The 26,831-nt window shown below is 35.1% G+C and overlaps 1 protein-coding gene across 4 annotated transcripts in view; it reads right to left on the reverse strand.

The window, feature by feature from the left end:
* RGS22 (regulator of G protein signaling 22) overlaps positions 1–26,831 on the reverse strand; it is a 162,066-nt gene that overhangs the window by 123,976 nt on the left and 11,259 nt on the right. The gene's annotated exons all lie outside the window — the stretch shown is intronic.

Below are 26,831 nucleotides of genomic sequence, written 5' to 3' on the forward strand. Positions count from 1 at the left end.
TATGAAAATCAGACATAAATTGAAAGATCTCAGGGTTGATGGTCAAGTTCAACAAATAATAGATAACAGCTTCACAAATATAATTAATAATAAATATAAACAAAAATTAGCCTAAAGAAAATAAACTGAGTAATTTCATAATAGTGAAGACCTAAGTTCAAATCTAGCTTCAGCCACTTGATAACTATGTGGTTTCAGGTTAACCCTTTGTCTGCTCTGGTTTCCTCAGCGGTAAAATAGAGATAATAATAGCACCTCCTAGGATTGTTATGAGGATCAAATGATGTTAAAGTTGTAAAATGCTTAGTACAATGTCTTGATTAGTTAGCATTTTATAAATGTTAATTATCATCATCAACACATTTCATTAGTTTCCTTCTTCACTTTTGAGAGTAGGGGTTGTTTTATTCTTTGTATATTTATCATAACTGTTTAGCATGGTGACTATTACACAGTAGTTACTTGAATGTTTGTTGATTAACTTCTGCTTTTAAACTTTACATTCAAATAGTTATCTTTATCTCAGGTACTTCTAAGATACCTAATAGCATAAACTTTTGTCAATAAATTGTATTAATACTGTCCTAAAACCCCCAAACTTCACTGAGTTTGATCATTAAGTCAAAAACACGTATTAAGTGTTTCCTATGTGCCAGATAGGAGGCTAAGAGCTGGAAATGCAATGACAGGCAGAACCATGGTCTTAGCCCTCAAGGAGCTTCACATTCTAATGAAAGTGAAATAAGGAGGCCAGTATAACTGCATAGTAGAGTATATAAAGGGTGATATGTGAAAAGATTAGAAACGTAGGAGAGGGCCACTCTTTAATGGGCTTGAAATGCCAATAGAGCTTTTGATTGAGTTTACTGAGTAGAGGAGTGATATGATCAGACTTGCACTTTAGGATGGTCACTTTCCCATGGAATCAAGGATGATTTGGAAGAGATACTTGGGGCAGAGAGACCAATCTGCAGTCTGTTACAATAGATCAGATATCATGAAGTAGAGACCCTACCCTGCAGTGGCAGTTGTGTGAGCAGAAAGAAGAATGGGAGAAATGTTATAAAGGTCAACAGGAGGTGAATGTGAGCAAGGAGTTGAAGATGACATTAAGATTACACTTGGATGACCAGAAGTGTTGATGGTACACTCAATATCAGTAGTAGTGATAAGATCAAACGAATTAATACTTGTAAAAATACCTAGGACAAAGTGTAGAGAGCGGAGAACTCCGGACAAGTAAACTTGAAACAAGGTGTTAACTCAGTGGAACTGATGAGATCATGGTTCTCTAGTTCACACATATACTTAGTACTTAGTATGATGATGTAATGGTTCTCTAGTTCACACATACTCAGTATACTGTAATGATGTAATTGTAATAGGATATTTAAACTGGGGACAAAGACAGACTCAGACTGAGACTGGTTGAGACTGACAGACTGCTGGAAGAGACTGGGTCAGACTGAGATGGATCAGACTATGAGAGACACAGACTGCGTAAGAGACAATAAAGACTTTGGATTCTATCCTTGTCCATTCTTGCGGTGTCTATCCTGCTGAGACCAAGGCCCTTCTGGGGGACTTTCAGAAGGCTAGCCCGAACATTACAACAGAGTCCAGCATATACTTGATGTTTAATATATGCTTCTTTGATTTCGTTCCATGCAAGGGAGAGGGGATTTGAAGGCACAGACAATGTGTTCTGTTTGGAGCATGTTGAGTTTGAGAAGTCTATTTGACAACCAAGCCAAAAGGCAATTTAATTAGTCATACATAAAAATGTTAAACAGAACAGAGCAGTATCCTAAGATGCATTAACCACAGACCTTTCAAACTGACCTCAACCCACTCTAATAGCATGTTATAGCATACAGAATAATGACAATTATATCAATATTACTTTTTTCCCACAATTATAACTAAAATCCAGATTTCTTGACTCAAGTTCAATGCTTTCTCTTCGATATTCCATTTCCCTGCAACCCCCACAGTACTGACATCTAAAACTCAATATGGCTGGGTCAAATTTCATGTTGTTGCTTCTCTCTGTCATCAATGTTTTGTATGTGTCCATGAGTAAACATCAAATATTGAGTCAGAGGCATGAAAAACAGTACAGTAAAACATAGCAAGGTAGGAATGAAAGAAATTATTTTTTTATCTATACACCAAAGGAGGATCTCATATTCCTGCATATTCAAGAAGAAATTATTTCTATAAGCATACCTTTTATTTTTGCCTTTCTTTTCCATTTCTCATTTCTTTCTCAAGGTTTTGTAAGGGTGAATGTTAATTATCCATGTTTTGAAAATGAAAAGCTTTAATAAAAAAAATTTTCAAAAAAAAGAAAAAGGAAAAAAAGAAATATTCCAGGAATCTGTTCAGTACTATTCTACATTTCCTCCCTTGTGGACACAGTCATAAATAGCATGCTTATTACATATGCAAATGACACAAAGCAGTAAGAAATAGTTATTATATTGTCTAGATCTAAAGAAGATTTCAATAGGCTGGAATGTCAAGCCAAATGTACTAAAATGAAATATAATAAGGATGAATGTAGTCTTATATTTGGTTCAAAAAATCAATTATCACAAGTAACAAAATGAAGGAAATATGGCTAAATAACTGTTCACCTTGGAGAAATCTGTGAATTTCTTAGAATGCAAGCTTGATGTGAATCATCAGTGCCATCTGGCAGCCCAAGGGGATCAAAGGCTACCTTGAGAATCATAATATCTAGGACAAACAAGGTAATAACCCGTCTATCCATATTGATCCAGTCAGACCATTTGTGAAGTGCTTGCTGTGTTCAATATCTGGCACCCATTTTTGGAAGGATAATTATAAAATGGAGATCTTAGTGAGGAGAGATGGCCAAGTTCCTTAAGATCATGCCATATGAAAATCACTTGAGGTCACTAAAGAAAACTTAGGAGGTTCATGTTTACATTTAAGAACTTGAAAGCACATCAGATGGATAATAGCTTTGTTCTAGGTGATATTAAAAGCAATGGAAGGTGTAAAGTCTGGGCTAGCTTCCTGGAGGCCTCAGGAACAGCTGGAGTCAGGATAAGCAAAAGTCCTTGGTTTTTAGGGGGAGAAGTGAAGAAGACAGATAAACTGCCATGAGGCTATCACCAACCTCCCTTCTCCTGGTCCTGCTGCAAAGTGAAGTTCTCTCAACTCTCTCACCCCACCCCTTAATCCTTACCTACAATTCTCTGTACCCACCAAACATGGAGCCAGGGCAACAGTGAGAAGGGACATTTTTCCAAACATATGCTAATAGTCATTGTCTCATATCAAATAGGTAATTAGCTTTAAGTACTCAGTTGTCTGATTCAAGCACACCTTTTAAGAGTTTCAGCTCTTTACAGAGGGAAATTGAAGGCAGATTTTGACTCAACATTAGAAAACTTCAAAAAAAATTCCATAGCCAAGTAAACAAGTAAAGCCCAAGATACTCCCAAGTGTACAGGGATCCTTATACATGGATTAGTGCTTCTGATTTCTGAGTTTAATATCTCTGAAATAACCTGATGACTTGGCAAATTATTAATGTTGAAAAGGCACTAATATCTCCATATCATAAAACTATTATTTAATATTCACCTGAAGAATAAATGATAAATCACAATTCCAAAGGAACAATGATAAAGCATGTTACTTGGCCTCCTGATAGGTAATAGCCTCAAGATAAAGAATGAGACATACATGTCTTGGACATGGTCAACGAAGGAATATGCTTTTGCTTGGTCAGTGGCAATCAGTGGAACACAAGATCTATCAGATTTTATCCAAGTGATAAAGGTTTTGACTATTATGGACAGGCTGTGTATATTAAACTCAATTTAATAAACATTTATAAAGTATCATATATATACAAATGGCAGGCACTCAGGATTAAAACAAAAATAAAACAAAACAAACTTAACAACCATTCCCTGTTTTCAAGGAAATTACATTCTATCATACAAGGATTATACTGGCAAAACAGTTTTATCACTGTTTATTATTGTCAGTAACCCATGAAAAAGATTAAAATACAAAATGGGCTTCAGTTTTGTGTTACGCCATCATCATCATCATCATCATCATCAAGCATTTATAAGTCCTTGCTAATGCACTCACTGTGTTCAATATTAGAAATACAAAGAAGGGGAAAAAACCTTGGTTCTCAGCCTCAAGTAGTTTACATTCTAATAGGAAAGTAAACACACAAACAACTGCTGAATACAAACTATCAAGCATAAGTGTAAGGTAATCTCAGAGTACACTGAATAGTGTGCTATTTAGTAGAGGGGATCAGGAGAGGCTTTTTGGAGAAGGGGGATTTGAGGAGAGTTTTGAAGGATGCCAGGGAAGGCAGGAGGTGGGTTTGAGGAGGGAAACAATTCCAGGCATTGAGGACAACTAGGGAAAAAGCATAGGATAGTGTTCTATGTACCAGAAACCAATGAAGTTTATCATATAGTTCATGGAAGGTAATAAAGTATAGGAAGACGAGCAAAGGTAAAAAGGGGACAGATTGTGAAAGATTTACTTTAAAAGCCAAATAGAGTATTTACTATTTGATTCTGGATTAAATACAATATAATAATGATGCAATATAATGTAATAGAGAGCCAATGGATTTAATGAGCTGGGGTTAGACTGGAATGGGAGGGGGTAACATGGTCAGATCAGCACTTAAAGATCACTGTCAGGTGGAGTGGTGGGTGAAGGAGAGACACAATGCAGGAATATCAACATGTGGTTGCTTCTGCAGTGACTATATCAGAATTATGAAAAGAAGATAGAAAATTGTATGAATTGAATTATTATTAGACTATCTACAAACATCTTGGCTGCTGGTACTCTAAATATTTGATCTTTGAATGATACTGACCAACAAGTTAAAAAAAAAACCAAAACTATTCTCTCAGAGAAACTAAATTACAATGATGTTGAAATTTTTGCTATGAATGAAATTAAAAGATACAGAGTGGTAGCCAAATGGAAGAACAATTCAGAGGTTCTCCTTAGGGAGATGAGTAAAGGAGCTGGAGTCATTGGCTTCAATATGCATCCAAGAGCAACAAGAAAAATCATTTCATAGGATACTCTTGTCACTTCACCTGTTCCTGGCTCATAACTTATCATAAGCCAACAGACCAGCATAAAGCTTTAGCGTATATACTCAACATGTGTTACAAAATTGATGAGAGGAAATAGAAGAAATGAAAAATTATGAAAAACCTGAAAGATATCCCAAACTAAATCAGCACATATGTAGAAATAAATGTGTATGAATACACACACACACACACACACACACACACACACACACACATACAAATATACAGATATTTAATGACTTCAAGGTGAAGGGAACAAAGTGAGAAGCAAAAAGTATAGTGGAAAATTCAGCATCAAAATTATGAAAGAGGTCAATTGTTTGAGAAGAGTCCAAAAAAAAATGGTAGATATAGCAATCATCAAATATCATAACAAAAAATAAGAGAGACCCTATCTTAACAACAATAAATGACTGATTACTAATGTGAAACTCATTTCAGAATTAGATGCCAGAACACCTTAGTTGGGACCTAAAATGTGTGAAGAACATTAGGTTATAAAAAAAGATTGGACCTCTTCCTTTGAGTCATCCTAGGTAATCATTTAAAATAGTGAGGGATTCATTATATACTTCAACAACAATATTATATGATGATCAATTCTGATGGACCTGACCATCTTCAGCAATGAGATGAATCAAATCAGTTCCAATGGAGCAGTAATGAACTGAACCAGCTACTCCCAATGAAAGAACTCTGGGAGAAGACTAAGAACCATTACATTGAATTTCCAATCCCTATATTTTGTTGCCAGAATGTTGAATGGCTGAAGCAAAGGTAAAAAAAAATCAACACCAAAACTATTTTAAAAGATTAAAGATGAAAAACTGACATTGAATACAATTATAACATGTTCATCTAGACCTATATTGTATATGTTCTTTTACATTTTATTCATAGGAATAGAGTATGACCCAGTGGAAAGAAAAACAGATTAGGTCATCACTTGAGTTCAAATTTCAGCTCTGTCCCCATGCTCCTTCTGGGACCAAGCCAATTACTTTTCTGGGTATCATTTTCCTCATCTGTGAAATGAGGGTATTGGGATGTACAATCCCTTTCTTTTTAAAATCTATGCTTTTATGCAACTATCTATATCCACTTAATTGCTTTAAAAAAATTGGAGATACTCTAGCTCAGTGGTGCCAAATTCAAATTCCTACATGGCTATATATAATCTTAGAAAATTACAGATTAGAGACAGTTAGATGGTACAGTGAATAAAGCACCAGCCCTGAAGTCAGGAGGACCCAAGTTCAAATCTGGCCTCAGACACTTAATACTTCTGGCTGTGTGACCGTGGGCAAGTCACTTAACCTCAATTGCCTCAGTGAAAGAAAGAAAAAGAAAACTACAGATTATCCATATCTATGTCCTACTGTATTTCTATTTGTTACTTGTTTTATTTGTTAAAAATAATGTCCCCTTATACTGTAATCTGGTTCTAATCATACTTGGGAGTTTTGCAAACAAGTTTGATACCTCTGTTCTAGATTATCATTATTACTTAGAGAAGTTTATTGATGTGAAGTCACCACAATGAGACCAAAAATAGAACCAGCAAATATTTGAACTTATTGACAAGTAGTGAGACATGGAAGCCAAGGGCAATACCATTTTGTATTACAATTTCATTTGCAAAACACTATGGAGGAGGATGGCAGATTAAAAATGAACTTAATCATGTTGACTGGATATTGCCATTACTGCTTTGACTTTCCTCTACCAACTTAAAATAGAATATATAAGTAATAAAAATTCCTCACAAAGATGAGTGCCATAAAGAATCTATATTATCGGTGTCATGACACTAGAATGAGAAAATCACCTAAATGACTCAAACCCTTTACAAAGGCACAAGTGCACAGGATCATGTTTCTTTTACATTGGGCTACAGTGATGACCGTGTATTTTAAAATCAGTCGGAGTCAGGAATTCAGGTTAAGGGAAAATCTTCAGTCTTTATTCTCAGTAGAGGTAAAGAAAGATTGGAGGTGAAGGGGGGATCACGCAATGTATGCAGCTGCAACAGGAAGCCAGGCAGACAAGAAGCCAGGTAGCCGTCTCTCCCACCTCTCCCTGCCTCTCTTCCTGCCCCTCTGCCTCCACCCACCAAAATCGTCATTTCCTATAAAACACATCAGGCCTTGCACAAAGAGTGGGTGGGGGCCATTCTTTTTCCAAGCATATATATTAATAGAGTATGGTCCAATTACTATTTAGCCTCACATGCTTGGGACCTCAGTACATCAACTCGAGCTTTAGCCCATTACAGGCTACTATGAAATAAGCCAAAAAAAAAAAAAAAAAAGACAGACAGGCTATATTAAAATAGGTAAAATATGAAAAAGCTGAAGGCTATACTTTCTATTATAGTCTGAATTAATCAGATCTTTATTAGAGAATCCTCTATAATCTTGGTCACAAACTCAAAAAGAATGTGGAGAGACTTGATTCATAGAAAATAAAGAAAAGTGATCAAAGGGTTGAAGTTATTCGGGGACATTTTTAACTTAGGGAAGAACTAGCTAAGAGATCAAAGTTAATAATCAATAAGTATTAATTAATTACCCGCTCTATATCAGGAACTATACTGAATGCTAGAATAAAAAACACAAATAAATGTTAAGTCTCTGCCTTCAAAGAGCTTACATTTAATAGAGATAGACAGCATATATATAATATAATGTTATGTAGAAGTTGATATTGAACTGTGTTTTGAAACAAGTAAGGGATTTTGTGAAGCAGGAGAATAAAGAAGTTTATTCTAGGCAGTGGAGGTGGGAAGAGCAAAGGAAGAGAGAAGAGAAAGGGAGATGGGAAAGGCCAGAAGAGGGGGGAGAGAGAGAGAAAGAGAGAGAGAGAGAAGTCCATTTTGGCTGGATTACAAAGTGCAGCACACTAAAATGAGGAATAAGTTAAGAGTTTGAAAAGATAAATTGGGGCCAAGTTGGGAAGGGCTTTAAAAAAGAAAAAAAAACAGCTTTTTGTTTTTCAAAATACATGCAAAGATAGTTTTCAGCATTCACCCTTGCAAAATCTTGTATTCCATATTTTTCTCCTTCCCTCCTTACCTCTCCCATACCCTAGAAAGCAAGCAATCCAATATAAGTTAAACATATGTAATTCATGAAGGGTTTTTTAAAAAGCTTTCAAATAGAGTTTATAGTTTATTCTAAAGACAATAAGGAACTACTGTAGTTTATTGATTGAGAGAATGACATGGTTAAATTCTCATGTAAGAAAAATTATTTTGATAGCTATATGGGGGGACTAAAGAAAGACCTGAACCAGGGAGAACAATCAAGAGGCTATTGTACTAGTCTAAATCAATGGTTCTCAAACTTTTGGGCCTCAGAATCCCTTTACATTCTTAAAAATCATTGAGGATCCAAAAAGCTTTTATTTATTTATGTGGGTCATATGTATCAATACTTACCATATTAGAAATTCAAACTGATAAATTTAATATTTATTCATTTAAAAATAATAAACTCATTACATATTAATATAACATTTTTTGAAAAACATTTTCTAAAACAAGAAAAATTTAGTGAGAACAGTGGCATTGTTCTACATATTTTTGCAAATCTCTTTTATATCATGCTTAATAGAAGACAGATGGATTCTCATATCTGATTTCTGCATTTAATCTGTTGTGATGTTGTATATGAAAACAATCTGGCCTCACACAGATATGTAGTTGGAAAAATTATGTCGTGGTATTATTATGAGACTAGGTTTGACCTTGTGGACCCAATGAAAAAGTCCTGAAGACCCCAGGAGTCTGCCAAATACTATTTGAAAACCACTAGTTTAGGTAATAGATAACAAGGAGAAAGGGCTAAATGTAAGAGCTATTATAGAAGTAGACATGACGAGAATTGGTAAGATTAGGGATGTGGCATGAAGAGTCAAAGTTTATACCAAGGCCATGAACACAGTTGTTTAGAAGAATGGTGATGACTTCAACCAAAAAAACTAACTTCAGAAGCAGGGGGGAAGGTTTAGAGAGAGAGAGGGGAAAGGTGATGAAGTTTCCTGAACTAATGTAGTTTTGTCAGTAAAGAAGTAAAATACAAGGAACATAAAGACAAAAACAGTATGACTTGGCAACAGATTGTATATGTGAGTTGGGGAAGAATGAGGAATCATGAAACTATATAGCAGGAAACCTGATCTGGATATGGAGATCTCTGAGTCAGGCATAGAGAGGATAATTAAACCCATAAGAAATGATGAGGTTAATACAAATTTAAGTACATAGAGAGAAGTGGCCCCAAGGAATAGCCCTGCTACATCCACAGTTAGATAACATCATATGGATGATTAGCCAGCAAAGGAGACAGAAAAAGCAGGTAGGCAGCAGAAAAAAATAAGAGAAAGAAATAATCACTAGTTCCTAGAGAGAAAAAGAGAAGGTCCAATAAGAATGGGTGTTTACCAGTGTCCAATACAGAAATGGTATCAAAAATGTTAAGAATTGGGAGGGAAAAAACTGAAAACATTACTTGGTAATTAAGATATCATTGGCAGTTTTCGAAAGAATTTTCAGTTGATTGATGATCAACTCCAAGTCAAAACCAAACTGCCTAAGATGGAAGAGTGAGAAGAGAGGAAAAGAAGACAATATATTTATATTGTCCAGGCCAGGAAAAAGGAGGGCCAGAGGACAATAGCTTGAGAACAATAGCTTGGTCTAGTCATAGGTTTATTTTTTTTTTTTTTAATGGAAGAGATGAGCAAGTTTGAAATTACTAGATAAGGAATTCTGTAGATAGACTCTAGTTAAAGGTTAGAGGAGGAAAGAAATTAGGATGCAATTTGTTGATAGCCTTGGAAGAAGGACCAAACTCCTAATTAAATGCTGGAGAAAATGAAAAGTGGGGCAGAAATAGTGCCAAACATTTTGAAATAGAGAGAAATATAAAATAAGGAGCTCAAAGTGAACATTCTCAGGAATTATTCAAGAATATGAAATATTTAAAAATATTTTTATTTTACCTAGTTACATGCAAATAAATTTTTTACATTTAAAAAAGAAAAATTGAGTATCAAATTCTCCCCCCTTCTTCTCCACATCACTCTCTTCCACTGAGAAGGCCCATGTGAAATTGTGCAAAACATTTCTATACAAGGCATGTTGCAAAAGAAAACATCTCCCCCAAAAAACCCTCAAGAAAAAAAAAAGTTAGTTTAAAAAAAGTATGTTTCAGTCTATATTCAGACACAATCAGTTCTTTCTCTGGATATAGATAGCATTTTTCATAAGAAGTTTTTCAGAGTAGTCCTGATCATTGTATTGCTGAGAATAGCAGTTATTCACAGCTAATCAATCAATCCCATAAAACTGCTATTACTTTGTACACTTTGAATTCATTTCACTTTGAGTTCACAGAAGACTTCCCAAGTTTTTTTGATGGCATCCTGCTCATCATTTCCATAAAACAATAATACTCCTTCATAATCCCATACCACAATTTATTCAGTCATTCCCCAATTAATTGATGGCCATCTCCTCAATAATATGAAGTATTTTAAGAAAGTATGATGAAGAGTTGGTCTCCATTTCTATAGATAATTAAACAGAAAGATGAGTTTAAATTAAAACTAGTGATAATCAGCCATTCCTACTGGACTTTTTGGTAGCCATCAAAAGACACTGTAGCATCTCTAATCCTAAGGGTCTTCAAGAAGAAAACAAGCATGCATATCTGTCCTGAATTACTTAAGACATTCATCTATCTTAAAAGCTGAAAGCTAGAACAAGTGATTCTTGAAATATTTTTTTATCTAATTTTCTAAGATTTACTAACCTTCAATTCATATCATTTCTAGAATTTAAGAGGTAAAGATCAAAAAAAGGATTGAGGTTTAGAGATCATGTTGAATACTATCAGAGGCTACACAGCATACATATACAGGGCTTTTTAATCTTTTTGATGTCATGAACTCCTTTGATAATCTGGTGAAACCTATGGATTCCTTTTCAGAATGTTTTTAAATACATAAAATAAAATACATAGAATTACAAGGAAAACCAATTATGTTGAAACACTTATGAAATTTTAAATATAAATTTTACAAATCATAGATTCAGACTTCTTAACATAAAAGATCTGGCTGGGGGACTTGGGCAAGTCCTCTCAATTCTCAGTCTGTTTCCATCTTTGGAAAATAAGAGTGTAAGACTACAGAGCCACAGAAATCCCTTTTCAGTTCTAAATCAGTGATACCTCCCACTCCCACTTTATTTTACAAAGAAACTAAGGAATAAAAAGGTAAAGTAATTTACCTTAATTCACACAGTTATACAATCTATAGTCCAACCTGCCACAAAGTAAATATCTCTCTTATAGCCTTATTGATGGTGGATCTTCCAGCCTCTTCTTTAAATACCTTCAGTGAAAAGGACCTTATTATCTATTCTTCTAAGTATGAGTAGCCATTTAGAAGACAGGCCTGTGCCTTAGAAAATCCCTCCGATGGGTCCTGATTAGCTAGATGGGTATCAATAGAAAGAGCCTGAATTATAAAATACAATCTGGAAGCCTAGCTATTCCTTGAGGAAAACAATGAGAGCACTGATAGGATCATCTGAACCTTAAGAGAGCCTTTTGTTTTTAAGTAAGCCTTTTGTTCCTTGTATAGACAAAATCATGATAACCCCACAGTTGCTGTATCCCAATCAGAAAGTCAAGCTGTGATGTCAACCCCCAAGATAATCATTCCCCCTATAATAGAACCTACTTGTACCTCAAGAACTCCGCTAAACAAATGGCTGGGTCCTATTATGACCTTAACTCTTTTATCCCACCTGCCATACCTTAATGACATCTTACTCCTTAATGGAATTTTAGGCCCCTTTTTAATTGCTAAAGCCCCTTTCAGTGTTTAAAAACAACAACAACCACAACAATTTATTTAAAGATTTAGCCCAGCATAATAAAACCTTTGTGCCTGGATTTAGAGAAGGTCTAATCTTACAAATTCTTTTGAAACAACACACAACACCAGAAGTAACCCCAATATATTTTTGAAGTCACACCTCTTCTCCCCATTACTTCCTTATTTTGAGTCTAAATCTGCCTCTATAAATTTCACTCACTGGTTCCACTTGGACTTTTTAAGGAACACTGAAAAACATGTTATTTTTCTACATGACAGTCCCGCAAATGTTTATAGACAGATAACCTATTTGTTCTTGCTCTTTTCTCCTTCAGGTTAAACAAATCTAGGTCAGTCCTCCAAAACTTTCCAATCTACCTTTTGGGCACCCTCATGTAACTGACCTGCTAGGATCTTTGCAAATACATACACTTCCCAAGGTTCCTTCCCAGAAACCTTGCCATAGGGCTTAAAACACATAACATACATACTCAACTAAATCTTACAATGCAGGAGAGGCAGAAGAATTATTATCCTTTGTCTTTACCCTAAATTTCAACCCTCCCTTCTCTTTAGCCAGGCTTGTCTCTTACTTTGACAAATCTCCTTTCCATATGTCTTTATCCCTCTATCTATTGATCTGGGAGCCTTCTAAATTTTTTGAGAATTATTATTCCCAAAGTCAGCGTAGGGCTGTGAGAAAGAATAAAACTTGACATATCAGGAAACTTCATCAAAAAACTGAGTAGATGAGATTCTTGATTAACCAACAGCAAAATCTTCAATTTAGTATTGATTTCATTCCAAATGTTCTAAAAATGAACTGACCTGAAGGTGATGAAAGTTAACTTTGTCGTACTAGTCATCCATGTGTGAAAAATATTTTCACAAAAAAATCAAGTGCATAAAAATATATTTGTCATAAATTGCTGTTTCCAAATTTCTTTTTAAAAGGAGGCAAAATAACAATAAAACCTGGGAGTAATTACTGATGTGCTTAAAACAGCTAACCAGTGAAAATTTCTGGATGCCAAATTATTAAGCTGAACAGTGTTTAAATTAAAAACTAATGACTAGATTAATTTAGTACATATTCATCTCTGTTCCAATACTATCTCCAGAGCTCCAGGACTGTACTTTTTAAATGTACACAAATCAGTGAATAAAAAACAGCTGACTAAATGTGACAAGCTAATTGCAAATGACAATTTCTTTTCATTTAAATTTAAATTTTATCATAGAGAATGCCTAATCATAACCTATTAAGCCAATTGAATAAAGAAATGTACTTAATCACCATTTTATCTTTTAGCCCAGCCAGAGCTATTTAAACAAAGCTCTTAGTGTCCTACTTCCAAAGGTAATGAAAACTGGTAAAAGAACACGCTGGTTTGCCACAAACCTAAATAGTTCTATATCTAGAATGCTGCCAATATCTGAAGAAGTTAAGTTAACCTTAGAACCTTTAAATTTTGGTAAGTAAAAAACACACTACTATGGATACTTATACCCTTATCCTCCTACTCTTTTTCTTCATCTTAACTCCCTTAACAAAAATGAAAAAATTACCAAAATCATTCTTCCTGTTCCCAAACAATCCACATAACTCTTTAGAAAAGCTGTAATAAATTATAATAGTTTATAGCTCAAAAATATGCTTAAGATCAGTCAAAAAAAAGTTATGGTAAAATTCCAAAGGCGCATAGCTGAGCATGGTCTGGCAGACATATGACATACCTATCCTTGAAGGGGTATAGAGCAGGCCACCCCTCCAGCTTCTGCAAACCATAAGTGTCACAAACATTCAAAACCACCCACAAAGGACCAACCTAAATCTCCATGTGGGCCCACCTACTCAACTCCACAACACTCACTACACATAAAATACACAAAACAAAAAGAAATGTTTCGCACTCCAATATAGAAGAAATCTTAATAAGCAAACACTTGTACATAAAGAGTTGACAGCAAAGAAACCTCCCAGACACCAAATGAAAACAATATCTGAATGTAAGCTTGGAATATGAACAAAAAGAATGAAGTTATGAAAGCTAGAATTTGCAAAGTGCCATAATCATTTATAATAGTGGCAACTGTCCTTGATTCCCCTCATCAAAAAATAACTTGGGGGTGGTTACTAGCCATCAATTCTTAGATCATACAACTTATCCCAAGGGAAGCAATACAGTGGAAATGATGGAAAAAACACTTAACTGGGAATTGGAAGATCTGAGTCCTAGTTCCAAACTCTGCCATTAACAGCTATATAAATTTGAGCAAGTAGCTTAATTTTTCTGAGACCAAATTTCCTTGTCAGTAAAATGAGAAAATAATGTGAATTCTAAAGTCCTTTTTTCCCCCAGCTTATTTTATGGCTTGTCTTCCTCCATTAGAATATAAACTTCTTGAAAGCAGGGACTATCTTTCTGCTTCCATTTGTAACCCCAGTACTTAGCTCAGTGCCTGGTACAAAGAATCCTAGAGATGGAAGAGCCCTCAGAGCTGAGGTTCTTAACCAAAATTACAGAATCCTTTGAGAGGCCGATAAAGCCTGTGGGCCTTTTCTCAGAATCATTCATGTATTTATTTATTTTTACTGAGGCAATAGGGTTAAGTGACTTGCCCAGGGTCACCTAGCTAGGATGTGTTAAGTGTCTGAGGCCAGATTTGAACTCAGGTCAGAGTTGGTGCTCTCTCCACTGTGCCACCTAGCTGTCCCTACAATACCCCCAAGCCTAGCTCCTTCCCTTCTCCCCCTTCCCTTCCCTCAGAACGTGTGAGCCATTATTTTTATGCAAGTGACTCAGATCTATAATAACCTAACTAGTTTTTCTCTTGAGCTCTATTTCTACATCAGTAACTGTGTTTTGGACATTTCAAATTTGATGTCCCATAGGCATCACAAACAATATGTCCAAAATGGAATTTTCCCTTCAAAACCACTCCTTCCTCTTCTGAAGTCGCTAATTCGTGCAATCGCTCAGGTTTGCAAGTTATTCTTAGTGTTATTCTTGACTCCTGATGTCACGCACCCAATCAATGACCAAATCTTGTTATTTCTTCCTTTGCAGCATTTCTCGCATCAAATTCTTCTCTCTGCTCACACAGTCATCACCGTGGTTCAGGCCCTCATCAGGTTTCACCGGAGCTTCCTAACTGATCCTGACTCTTGTGTTTTTCCTCTCCAATCCCTCTTCTGGGCCAGTGATTTTCCTAGAGGACAGGTCATGCCACAGTCCCATTCAGTAAGCCCCAATGGTTCTCTACGGACCATAGGACCAAATACGGTCCCAACATTAGCTCATACTTTAAATTTTCTCATTTGTGTCTGCTTTCTAATTATTAGAGTAGTTGAAGTTATGAGCTGATCCGACCGTCCTGAAGAACTTTCTGGACTACGCCCAAAGGGCTATAAACCTATGCAGACCTTTGGAGCCAATAAATGCATAGCTAAATCTAAGACCCAAAGAGACCATAAAAAAGAGGAAAGCACGTTTGCTTAGACATATTCACAAGCGGCTCTTTTTGTAGCGGCTCCGAGCTGGAGATCCGGGAACGGCTGAATAAGCTGCCATAGGTGATTGTGAGCAAACCCTATTGGGCTCCGTATAATAAGGCAGGACAATTTCATGGAGGACTAGGACAGACTTACATGAACTGACACAAAGCAAGCAGAACTCAGAGTGTGGTACCAGTGAGTGGGACTGATGGGTTGAAGTTTTCTCAGTCTATGAGACTAGGCCTAAATCCCATGATCCCCGTCCCAGAGCCAGAGCATCATCAGCCTTGGACCTCAGGCTGCAGGAAGTCACATGATCTCTGGGCCTAGAGGTCTCTAAAAGATTAAGCCCTTAGGTCAGTTACGGGAAGTGACCCACAGGAAGCAGACAACCTTGGTGACCATTGGCCAAGGACGGTTACTTCCTGTTAGTCTATCCGATGACAAGGCTGGGGTCTTTTGCTATTTAACGCCCCCCACCCTCCAGGTGGGGCACATGTTGGGAGCTGAGCTGTCTCCCCCTTGTGCCTGGGCCTCTCCCTGCAGGGACTGAATAAGTGCTTTCTCTCTGTACCTGGAGATGTCTCTGATTAGCTAATTTGGGGAAGGGGCTCTAGCCCCCGTCCCACACAACAGCCAACAGCGATACTGTGCAATAAAGAACCGTGAATGACTTGGCTATTCTTAGCAATACAATGAATCAAGACAGGGCCAAAGAACTCATGATGAAAGATGCGTGTACCTCCAGAGAAAGAACTAAAGCATCTCTGAATATGGCCTGAAGCGCACTGTTTTTCACTTTTTCTTTTTTTTTATTCTCGTCTTCTTGTACTAGATGAATAATGATGCCACATGTATAACCTATATTGAATTGCTTACCATCTCAGGGAGGGGGGAGCACAAGGAATGGGAGAGGGCAGGAACAAAGAGATGGGATTTGGAACTCAAAATATTAGAAAAATCCCAAATGTTAAAAAATGTTTTTCATATACATTGGAAAATATATGAAAGTATAATATATGAAAATATAATTGGGAAAAATGAAACTATTATTTAAAATGATTAGTAGAGTCGTATATACATATAATTTGCAAATGTATATACATTTACCTAATTAGGGCATTAATGCTCAAATACTTTTTACTGATAAAGAATATGATCAGAAAAGTTGAGAACACTGATCCTGACAAATTCCCACTCAAAGTGGTAATCACCTCTACAACAGCCCTGACATAGTATTATAGATTGTATACTTCTAAATGTAAGGAGCTTACTAGCTTATAAGCAGTTCTTTCTATTGTTAGCTCTAATTACTAGTAGGTGGTTCAAAATCTTGCTGTCCAGTCATTTGCAGTCATGTCCAACTCTTTGTCATCCCATTTGAGACTTTCTTGGCAGGAATACTAGAGCAGTTTGCCATTTCTTTCTCTAGTTCACTTTACTGATGAGGAATTGAGATAAATAAGTGAGTTGTCACCTAATAATACTAATAAGTATTTGAGGTCGGATTAGAACATATGATGCTATATTTCTACCATATTTAACGTATTAGATTATTTGCTGTCTAGGAAAGGGGATAAGAGAAGGGGAGGGAAAATTGGAACATAAGGTTTTGCAAGGGATAATGTTGAAAAATTATCCATCCATATGTTTTGAAAATAAAAAGCTTTAAAAAAAAAAAAAAAAAAAGAAGCATATGATGAGTCTTTCTGATTCCAAGCCCAGTGTGCATCTGGCAACCCCCAGTCAAAATAGGTCTCCTATAATAATTTCCATACCTTTTGGTCCTTATTTTTTCCTCTTCATTTATACAAGTCAACTAACACTTTGACATAACACATCTCAAAGTACTTAAGAGTACTATTAGATTTCACTTAACCTTTTTTAGGTTTAAATGTTCCAAATTCTTTCAAACATTTTTCATATGGCAAGGTTTCAAAGACCTCTTACTATCCCAATTATCCTCTTCTGCATATTTTAGTTTCATTCATTCATTCATCATTCGTGCATTCCAATAATAAACATTTGTAAATAGCTAGGGGCATATGCCTAGAACTATGCTAGTATTTATTAAGAATATTTAACTTTGAGAAGGACTTTACAATCCATCTAGTCTAACCTTTTTCATTTGACAGATTAGGAAATCAAGATATAAAAAATGGACACAAATCATATGGTAGTTATTTATGGGCTATGTCATGACTAGGAATCCAGTCTCTTGGTTTCCTGTCTAATACGTTATCTGCACTAAAATATCAGAGTTCCTTGTAAGGTATAGTGTACAAAATTGAAAATAATACCCAAGACAGAATATGAATGGCACAGAATACAACAGGACCACTATTAGTCCTATTGTCCTGCAGCATAATGTTGTATACATTTTTTTTTACCAGTTATATTACATTGCTGGCTCATAATAAGCCTATGATCCACTAAGAATTACCACTTCTTTATTAAGTTAACCTCCATTAAACAAACTGCCATCCTCATTTTGTACTTATAGAAGCTTCATGTTTGCTTTTACCCTAAGTGCAGGACTTTAGATTTTTTCCCATTAAACTTTATCTTTTTGTCTTCAATTCATCACTTCAGGCCTGTTGTAATCATCTGAATCCTGATTCTGCCCTTAAATTCTGCCACAAATTTCATAATTATGCCTAGTAAGTCTTTATCCTAATAGCCAATTTGACAAGTTGTACAGAAGAGGACCAAAGACAGAACTCTATGGCATATCACTCCAAGGTTACTTTAGGTTGCCAGCAATCAGTTGAGATTCTGGATATAGTTGTTCAACAATCTTTTAAGACATCTCATTACTAATATCCAATTTCCATTTGTTCATATTTTCTAGAAGAATACTATGAGGAGTTGTCAAATGCCTATATGAACTCTACATACAAAATGTCTATGTTTTTCCTCTGGTCTACTAGTTCTCTCCAAAAAAAAAAAAAAAAAGGAAATAGTTGGTTTGACATTTATAATTACTTCATAAAGAACTAATTCATTCTTTCTATTATAAGTGAATGACTACCTTTGTCTAAGTGACAATCCAAACAATCAAAATTTGCAGAGAAACATAAGAATGTGTTTTCAAATATTAGGAACACAATGATAACTTTCTAAGACAAGATGATGTATTTTTGAAAGTAAGGGCTAAAGGGGCAGCTAGATGGCACAGTGTATCCAGATGGCACTGGCCTTCAAGTCAAGAGGACCTGAATTCAAATCCGGCTTCAGACACTTAACACTTCCTAGCTGTGTGACCCTGGGCAAGTCACTTAACCTCAATTGCCTCAGCAAAAATAATAATAATAATAATAATGGCTAAAAAGACAAGACAGACAGGGTAAAATCAACTATTCAATAATTATTTTTAAAAATCTCCTAAATACCAGGCACTTTTTTTTAGGTACTGAAAATAAAAGTACAAAGAATCAACAACTCTATTTACCAAAAAACATATTCTTACAATGTACAGTGGGGGAGACAAATATATTGTGTATATGTTTGTGTGTGTGTAGGCAAGTAGGTAAATGTGTGTGTGTGTGTATATACATATATATACAGAGAGAGAGAGAGAGAGAGAGAGAGGAAGAGGGATATATATATATATATATATATATATTTATGTTACTCAAATAGAAAATGAAAGGATATAAATATACCATACACTAGAATTCACTAGAAGGTAGTCTGAGAGGAAGGACAATAGCAGCTGGGGGACAGAATGGACTTCATGCAGAAGATGGTGCATGAGCTGTATCTTAAAGAAGGAGAAAGGCTGATGAGACAGAAGAATGGCATGGAGGTATGCATGGAAAAGGGAGATGGAGTATCATCAGGAAGGAACAATGTCCGATTTGCCTGTAATGCAGAATGAGAAAGAGCAGTGTCCAAAGAATGAGACTAGAAAGGTAGGTTAAGGCTTGGTGACTATGAGCTTTAAAAGCCAAAGAGAGGCTTCCTGCCAAGGTGGTTGCCTGAAGCAGTTGGAGAAGCAGGAAAAGGTTCATGCAGAAGATGATAATGGAGCTACTATTATAATAATAGAGGGATGCTATCAAGTAGGGATAAGGAGGAACTTCAGAGATCCAGAGATGAGGGAGAAAGAGACCATGAATAAAAATGGAAGGCCAAAAAAGAAAAAAAAAATACTTAAGAGTGCAGGAGTGAAAGGGTATACAATGAGGCTGAAAAGAAAAGTTGGAATCAGATTGTAAAGTTTTAAAAGTGGGAGCCAAGATGGAAGAGAGAGAGGACATTGCCCGAGATGTTCCTGGCTTCCTTCAGAATCAATACTAGATCATGAACAAATTTAGAAGTTTCAGAACCCATAAACATTTGGAGTGTAATAATGTTCCAACTTAAGATATCTTAGGATGACTTCAGGAAAGGTCTGTCTCAATTGGACAGGGAGGAACCCAGCCCAGAACAGGCAAGCCTGATACAGAGGGGCCCAGTGCAGGCAAACCTGATACAGAGGGGCCCAGCGCAGAGAATCTAGCAGGAAGTTCTTAGCCCAAATATAGCAGCATTGGTTATTCTGTCCTGTTCAGAAGCCCAGATCAGCTGTGAGACCCCCAACACAACTACAGAAGGCAAATTGTGAGCTCCTGAACCCCAGCATAACAGGTGGAACTTAGCCAGGCCATTCAGCACAGTGAGGAAAGCCTGCAGCCCCAGTCCCTGCACAGTCAGTGAGGAACTCCTGTTGCCCTGCAGAAAAGGTTCAGGACAGTCTCCTCTGTGCTCTAAGAATGGGTCTCAACCTTTAAAAATGAGCAAAAAAACCGAAAAGAGTTCTCATCATAGAGTTACTATGGAGACAGGGAAGACTAGACCATAAACCCAGAAAAGGAAAGAGCATATTGAAGGAGAGTAATTGGTAGCAAAACACTTTTTAAGGAGAGACTGGATGAAAGGAGAAAAAAAAAATAAATAGGGAGATATAATTAGCAATAGTAATTGTAAAAAGAATTTTGAAGCAATTTTCTCTGATAAGGTTTCATTTTGCAAACATAGGTGGAACTGAGTCAAATTTATAAAAAAAATAAGATCCATTCACTAATTGATAAATGATCAAAAGATATGATCTATGCCTAAAAGGCTATAAATTCATGCATATCCTTTGACCTAACACCACCACCAGTAGGCATGAATACCAAAAGAGATTAAAAAAAAGAAAAAAGAAAAATTACCTATACGTACAAAAAATATTCATAGCAGCTCTCTTCTTAGGGAAGAAAAAAAATGAAATTTAGGGGATGCCCATCCATTGGGAGATGGCTCAATAAAGTATATGTGTTTGTGATGGCATATTATTGTTCTGTGCGAAATGATGAACAGGATGCTCTCAGAAAAAAACAAACAAACAAACTGGAAAGTCCTCTAAGAACTCAAGCAAAGTGAAATGTGCTGTATACAAACTAATAGCAATGTTCTGAGATGATCAGCTATAAATAACTTTGCTATTCTTGGCAGTACAATGATCCACAACTACTCTGAAGGATTTATGATGAAAAATCCTATCCACACCCACAGAAGGAATTGTGTTTGAATACAGACTGAAGCATTCTCTCTTTTTAAAAAATTTTACTTATCTTGAGGGGTTTTATTTATATTAGAGTAGGAGATCTAGCTTTTCTTTCATATGACTTTTATGAAAATTGAAAAATTTCATATGTGATTTCTTAACTGTGGGTGGAAATAAGGGAGAGAACCTAGAACTCTAAAATTTTAGAAACAAATGTAAAAAAAAATTGTTTTAAATGTAACGGGGGGAAATATTAAATAAAGTAAAAATAAAAAAATTAGAATTGGGGAAATGGGAAAAAAAAGTCCACTGAATAAAATAACTCCTTCAAGAAAGAGCAATTGGCCAAATACAAAAGGAAGTAAAAAAAAAACTAACTGAAGAAAATAATTCACTAAAAATTTGAATTGGACAAATGGAAGTGAATGACTCAATGAAAAATCAAGAATCCATCAAACAAAATTTTAAAATAATTTTAAAAACAGAAGAAAATTTAACATACCTCATTAGAAAAACAACTGACCTGGAAAACAGATACAGGAAAAAGAATCTAAGAATCATTGGGCTACCTGAAATCCATGATGGAAAAAAAAAAAAAGAGCCTAAACAACATTTTTCAAAAAATCATCAAGGAAAATCATCAAGAACCAGAGAGTAAAATAGTCATTGAAAGAATCCACTAATTAGCTCCTGAAAGAGATACCAAAATGAAAATTCCAAGGAATATTGTAGCAAAATCCCAGAATTATCAGATCAAGGAGAAAATACTCCAAGAAGCCATAAAGAAACAATTCAAATATCAAGGACTCACAATAAGAATTACCCAAGACCCAGCAGCTTCCACATTAATGGATTAGAAGGCCTAGAATATGATATTCCAGGAGGTAGAGGAGTTTGGACTACAAGAATCAACTACCCAGCAAAATTAAACATTTTCTTTCAAAGAAAAAGATGGACATTCAATGAAATAGGGAATTTTCAATAATTTCTAATGAAAAGGCAAGAGCGAAACAGAAAATATGGTCACTTAATATAAAACTGAAATGAAGTATAAAAAGGTAAATGGAAGAAAAAACAATCTGTTTTTTAAAGGTTAAAATGTTTACATCCCTATATGGGAAGAAGATTATGTATAACTCTTGAGAACTGTATCTTTGTCAAGGCAGTTAGAAGGAGTACACTTAAGAGTGTATTGTTATAAATTGACTTTAATATGATAATATAAAAAAGAAATTAGAAGTAGAAAAGGGATTATACTAAGAGAAAAGGAAAGGGGAGGTAAAATGAGGTAAATTATGCCACATGACAAGGCACAAAAGACTTGTTATGGTTGAGGAAAAGCAGCATGGGATGAGCAGTATTTGAAACTCATTATCAGATTTGGCTCAAAAAGAGTATAACACATGCATTTAGTTTGGTATAGAAATCTGTCGTCTCACCCTACAAGGTAGTAGGAGGAGAAAGGGGAAAGGAAATGAGGAGGCTAATAGAAGGGAGGTCAGAAATAAAAGGAGAAAAGTATTAGAAAGGGGCAGGGACTGAAAAAAAAGTAAAACATTGAGGGAGGAGGTGGCACTACACTGGTGAGGAGAAAAAGGGTAAAAGGAGGGGAAAAAAAAGTATAACATGGGGAAAGTAGGATAGCAGGAAATACAGAATTAATAATTTTAATTGTGAATATCAATAGGATGAACTCTTCCATAAAAAGGAAGCACATAGCAGACTGGATTAAAAGCCAGAATCCTGAATTATGTTTTTTTATAATTAACACATCTGAAGTAGAGAGACACATACAGAGTAAAGGTAAAAGGCTGGAGCACTATCTATTATGCTTCAGCTGAAGTAAAAAAAAGCAAGGATAGCAATCCTGATCTCAGATCAAGCAAAAGCAAAAATAGATCTAAAAGAGATAAAGAAGAAAACTACATCTTGCTAAAGGATACCATAGATAATAAAGTAATATTAATACTAAACATATATGCACCAAGTGATATAGTATCCAGATTCTTAAAGGAGAAGTTAAGTGAGTTGCAAGAAGAAATAGACAGCAAATCTATACTAGTGGGGGAATCTCAGCCTCCTCCTTTTGTTAATAATTTCATCCAAGAGAATGACAATAATGAGGCAATATACCAAAACTTAGGGGAAGCAGCCAAAGCAGCTCTTAGAGAAAATTTTATGTTACTAGATGCTTAAATGAATAAAACAGATAAAGAGAAAAGCAATGAATTGGGAATGCAACTAAAAAAAGAACAAATTAACTCCCCCATTAAATACCAAATTTGAAATCTGAAAATCAAAGAATTAACAAAATTGTAAGTAATAAAACAATTGAACTAATAAACAAAACTAAGAATTGATTTTGTAAAAAAAAAAAAAAAAATCAACAAAACAGATAAACCTTTGGTTAATTTGATTTAAAAAAGGAAAGAAGAAATCCAAATTACCAATATCAAAAATGAAAATGGTAAACATCACCAATAAAGAGGAAATTAAAGCAATAATTAGGAGCTCTTTTGACAAACTGTATGTCAATAAATCTGATAATCTAAGTGAAATGGATACAAATTTAGAAGAATATAGATTACCCAGATTAATAGATGAGGAAATAAATTACTTAAATAATCCCATTTTAGAAAAATTAATTGAACAAGCCATTAATGAATTCCCTAAAAAAAAAAAAAAAATCTCCAGAGCCAGATGGATTTTCAAATGAATTCTATCAAATATTTAAAGAATAATTAATTCCAATAGTGTAAAAAATATTCAGAAAAATAGGGGGAGAGGCAGTTAGGTGGTATAGTGGGGCAGCTAGGTGATGCAGTGGATAGAGCACCAGCCCTGAAGTCAAGAGGACCTGAGTTCAAATCTGGTTTCAGACACTTAACACTTCCTAGCTGTGTGACCCTGGGCAAGATACTTAAAACCAACTGCAGAAAGAAAGAGAGAAAGAAAGAGAAAAAGAAAGGAAGGAAGGAAGGAAGGAAGGAAGGAAGGAAGGAAGGAAGGAAGGAAGGAAGGAAGGAAGGGAGGGAGAAAGAAAGAAAGAAAGAAAGAAAGAAAGAAAGAAAGAAAGAAAGAAAGAAAGAAAGAAAGAAAGAAAGAAGAAAGAAAGAGAGAGAGAGAGAGAGAGAGAAAGAAAGAGAGAGAGAGAAAGAAAGAAAGAGAAAAAGGGAGGAAAAATAGGGGAAGGAGTTCTATCAAATTCCTTTTATAACAAGTTATGGTGATGATAACTAAACCAGGAAGAGCCAAAACAGAAAAAGAAAATTATAACCCAATTTCCCTAATGAATATTGACACAAAAATCCTAAATAAAATATTAGCAAAGAAATTACAGCAACTTCTCTCCAAGATAACACTATGACCAAGTAAGATTTATCCCAGGAATGCAGGGCTAGTTCAGTTTCTGGAAAACTATCAGCATAATTGACCATATCAATAACCAAAATAACAGGAATCATGATTATCTGAACTGATATAGAAAAAGCATGTGACAAAATACAACACCCATTCCTATTAAAAATATTGGAGAGCACAGGAATAAATGGAGTTTTCCTTAAAATGACAAGTAGCACTATCTAAAACCATGAGCAAGTGCTATATGTAACAGGGATAAACTAGAAGCATTTCTGTAATAAGATCGGGTGAAAACAAGGTTGCCCATTATCACCACTACTATTCAATTTTGTACTAGAAAGGTTAGCTTTAGCAAAAAGAGAAGAAAAAGAAATAGAAGGAATTAAGGTAGATAACAAGGAAACAAAATTATCACTTTTTTTCAGATGATATGACAGTATTAGAGAATCAGAGAATCAATTGAAAAACTATTGGAAACAATTAACTTTAACAAGTTGCAGAATATAAAATAAACCAACATAAATTGTTGGCATTTCTATGTTACCAACAAAATCCAGCAGCAAGAGATAAAAAGAAAAATCCCACTGAATACACTATTTCTGTAGATAATAATAAAATATCTGGGAGCATACTTTCCAAGAGAAAGTGAGGAACTAAACAAATACAATTACAAAACACTTTTCACACAAATAAAGTTAGATCTAAACAACTAGAAGAATAGCAAATGCTCATGGATAGGCCAAGCTAATGTAATAAAAATGACAATTCTACTTAAATTAGTCTACTTAATCAGTGCCAAGACAATTAAGCAGCCAAGAAATTACTTTTGTAGAGTTACAAAAAATAACAACAAAATTCATCTGGAAGAACAAAAAGTCAAGAATTTAAGGGAAAGTAATGAAAAAAAAATGCAAAGGAAAGTGGCCTAGTTGTACTAGATCTAAAACTATATTATAAAGTGGGGGTCATCAAAACCATTTGGTACTGGCTAAGAAATAGAATAGTAGATCAGTGAAATAGATTAAGTTCACAAGACAATAATCAATGACTATAGTAACCTAGTGTTTCATAACCTCAAAGATTCCAGCTTCTGGGATGACAACTCACTATTTGACAAACATTTCTGGGAAAATTAGAATGATAGAAACTAGGCATTGACCAACATCTAACACCCTATACCAAGATAAGGTCAAAATGGGTTCATGATTTAGACATAAAGGGTGATACTAGAAGCAAACTAGAAGAACAAGGGATAGTTTACCTTTCAGATCTATGGAGAAGGAAGAAATTTATGGTCAGAGAACTAGAGAATATTATGAAATGCAAAATGGATAATTCTGATTACATTAAATTAAAAAGGTTTTATACAAACAAAACCTATGCAGCCAAGATTAGAAGGAATGGTATATGAATACAATGGAATATTATTGTTCTATAAGAAATGATGTACAGGCTGATTTTAGAAAAACCTGGAAAGACTTGCATGAATTGATGAGATGCTAAATGAAGTAGAACCAAGAGAACATTGTACACAGTAATAATAAGATTATGTGATGGTCAAATGTTTTCAACAATGAGGTGATTCAAGGCAATTCCAATAGACTTGGAATGGAAAGTGGCATCCACATCCAGTGAGAGAACTATGGAGACTGAATGTGGATCAAAGAATAGTATTTTCACTTTCTATTGTTGTTTTTGTTTGCTAGATTTTTTTCTTTCATCTTTTGATCTGATTTTTCTTGTGCAGCAGGACAAAAATGGAAATATGTTTATAAGAAGTGTACATGTTTTAATTTATATTGGATTGCTTGCTGTCTATGGGAAGGGGTGGTAGGAAAGGGGGGAGAAAAAAGTTGGAACACAAAGTTTTGCAAAGGTGAATGTAGAAAACTATCTTTGCATGTATTAGGAAAAATAAAAAAGTCATTTTTAAGAGTTTTAAAAGCTAAACAAAAAAGTTTTTATTCTGAAGGTGATGGGAAGCCCCTAGAGTTGGTTCAGTAAGAAAGGCATATGGTTAGATTTATGTTTAAGGGAAATTCTTTTGGCAGCAGCATGGAGGATGGACTAGAATAGAGAGAGACTAGGGACAAGGAGCCCACTTAGGTGGTCAGAGGGATAACGTTCAAAAGAGATGATAAGGACCTGAACTAAGTAAGATAGTAGCTCTGTATGTAAAAAGCTCAGCAGTGAAAGACCTTGTGAAGTCAGAGAGCATAATGATCAGACATCCAGAATGAGAGAAAACAGGAATTCAAAGATAAAGCCAAGATTACAAATCTGAGACTCTGGAAAGATGGTGATATTTGAAAGAAACTGGTAGTTTAAAAGTTAGAGATTATATTCTTAACAATTCAACAAGAATTTCATACTATTAAACACCTACTATGTACCAGGCATTGTGTTAGATATTGGAATTCAAAAACAA

Source organism: Sarcophilus harrisii, chromosome 1 (genome assembly GCF_902635505.1).
Source record: "Sarcophilus harrisii chromosome 1, mSarHar1.11, whole genome shotgun sequence".
NCBI lineage: Eukaryota > Metazoa > Chordata > Mammalia > Dasyuromorphia > Dasyuridae > Sarcophilus > Sarcophilus harrisii.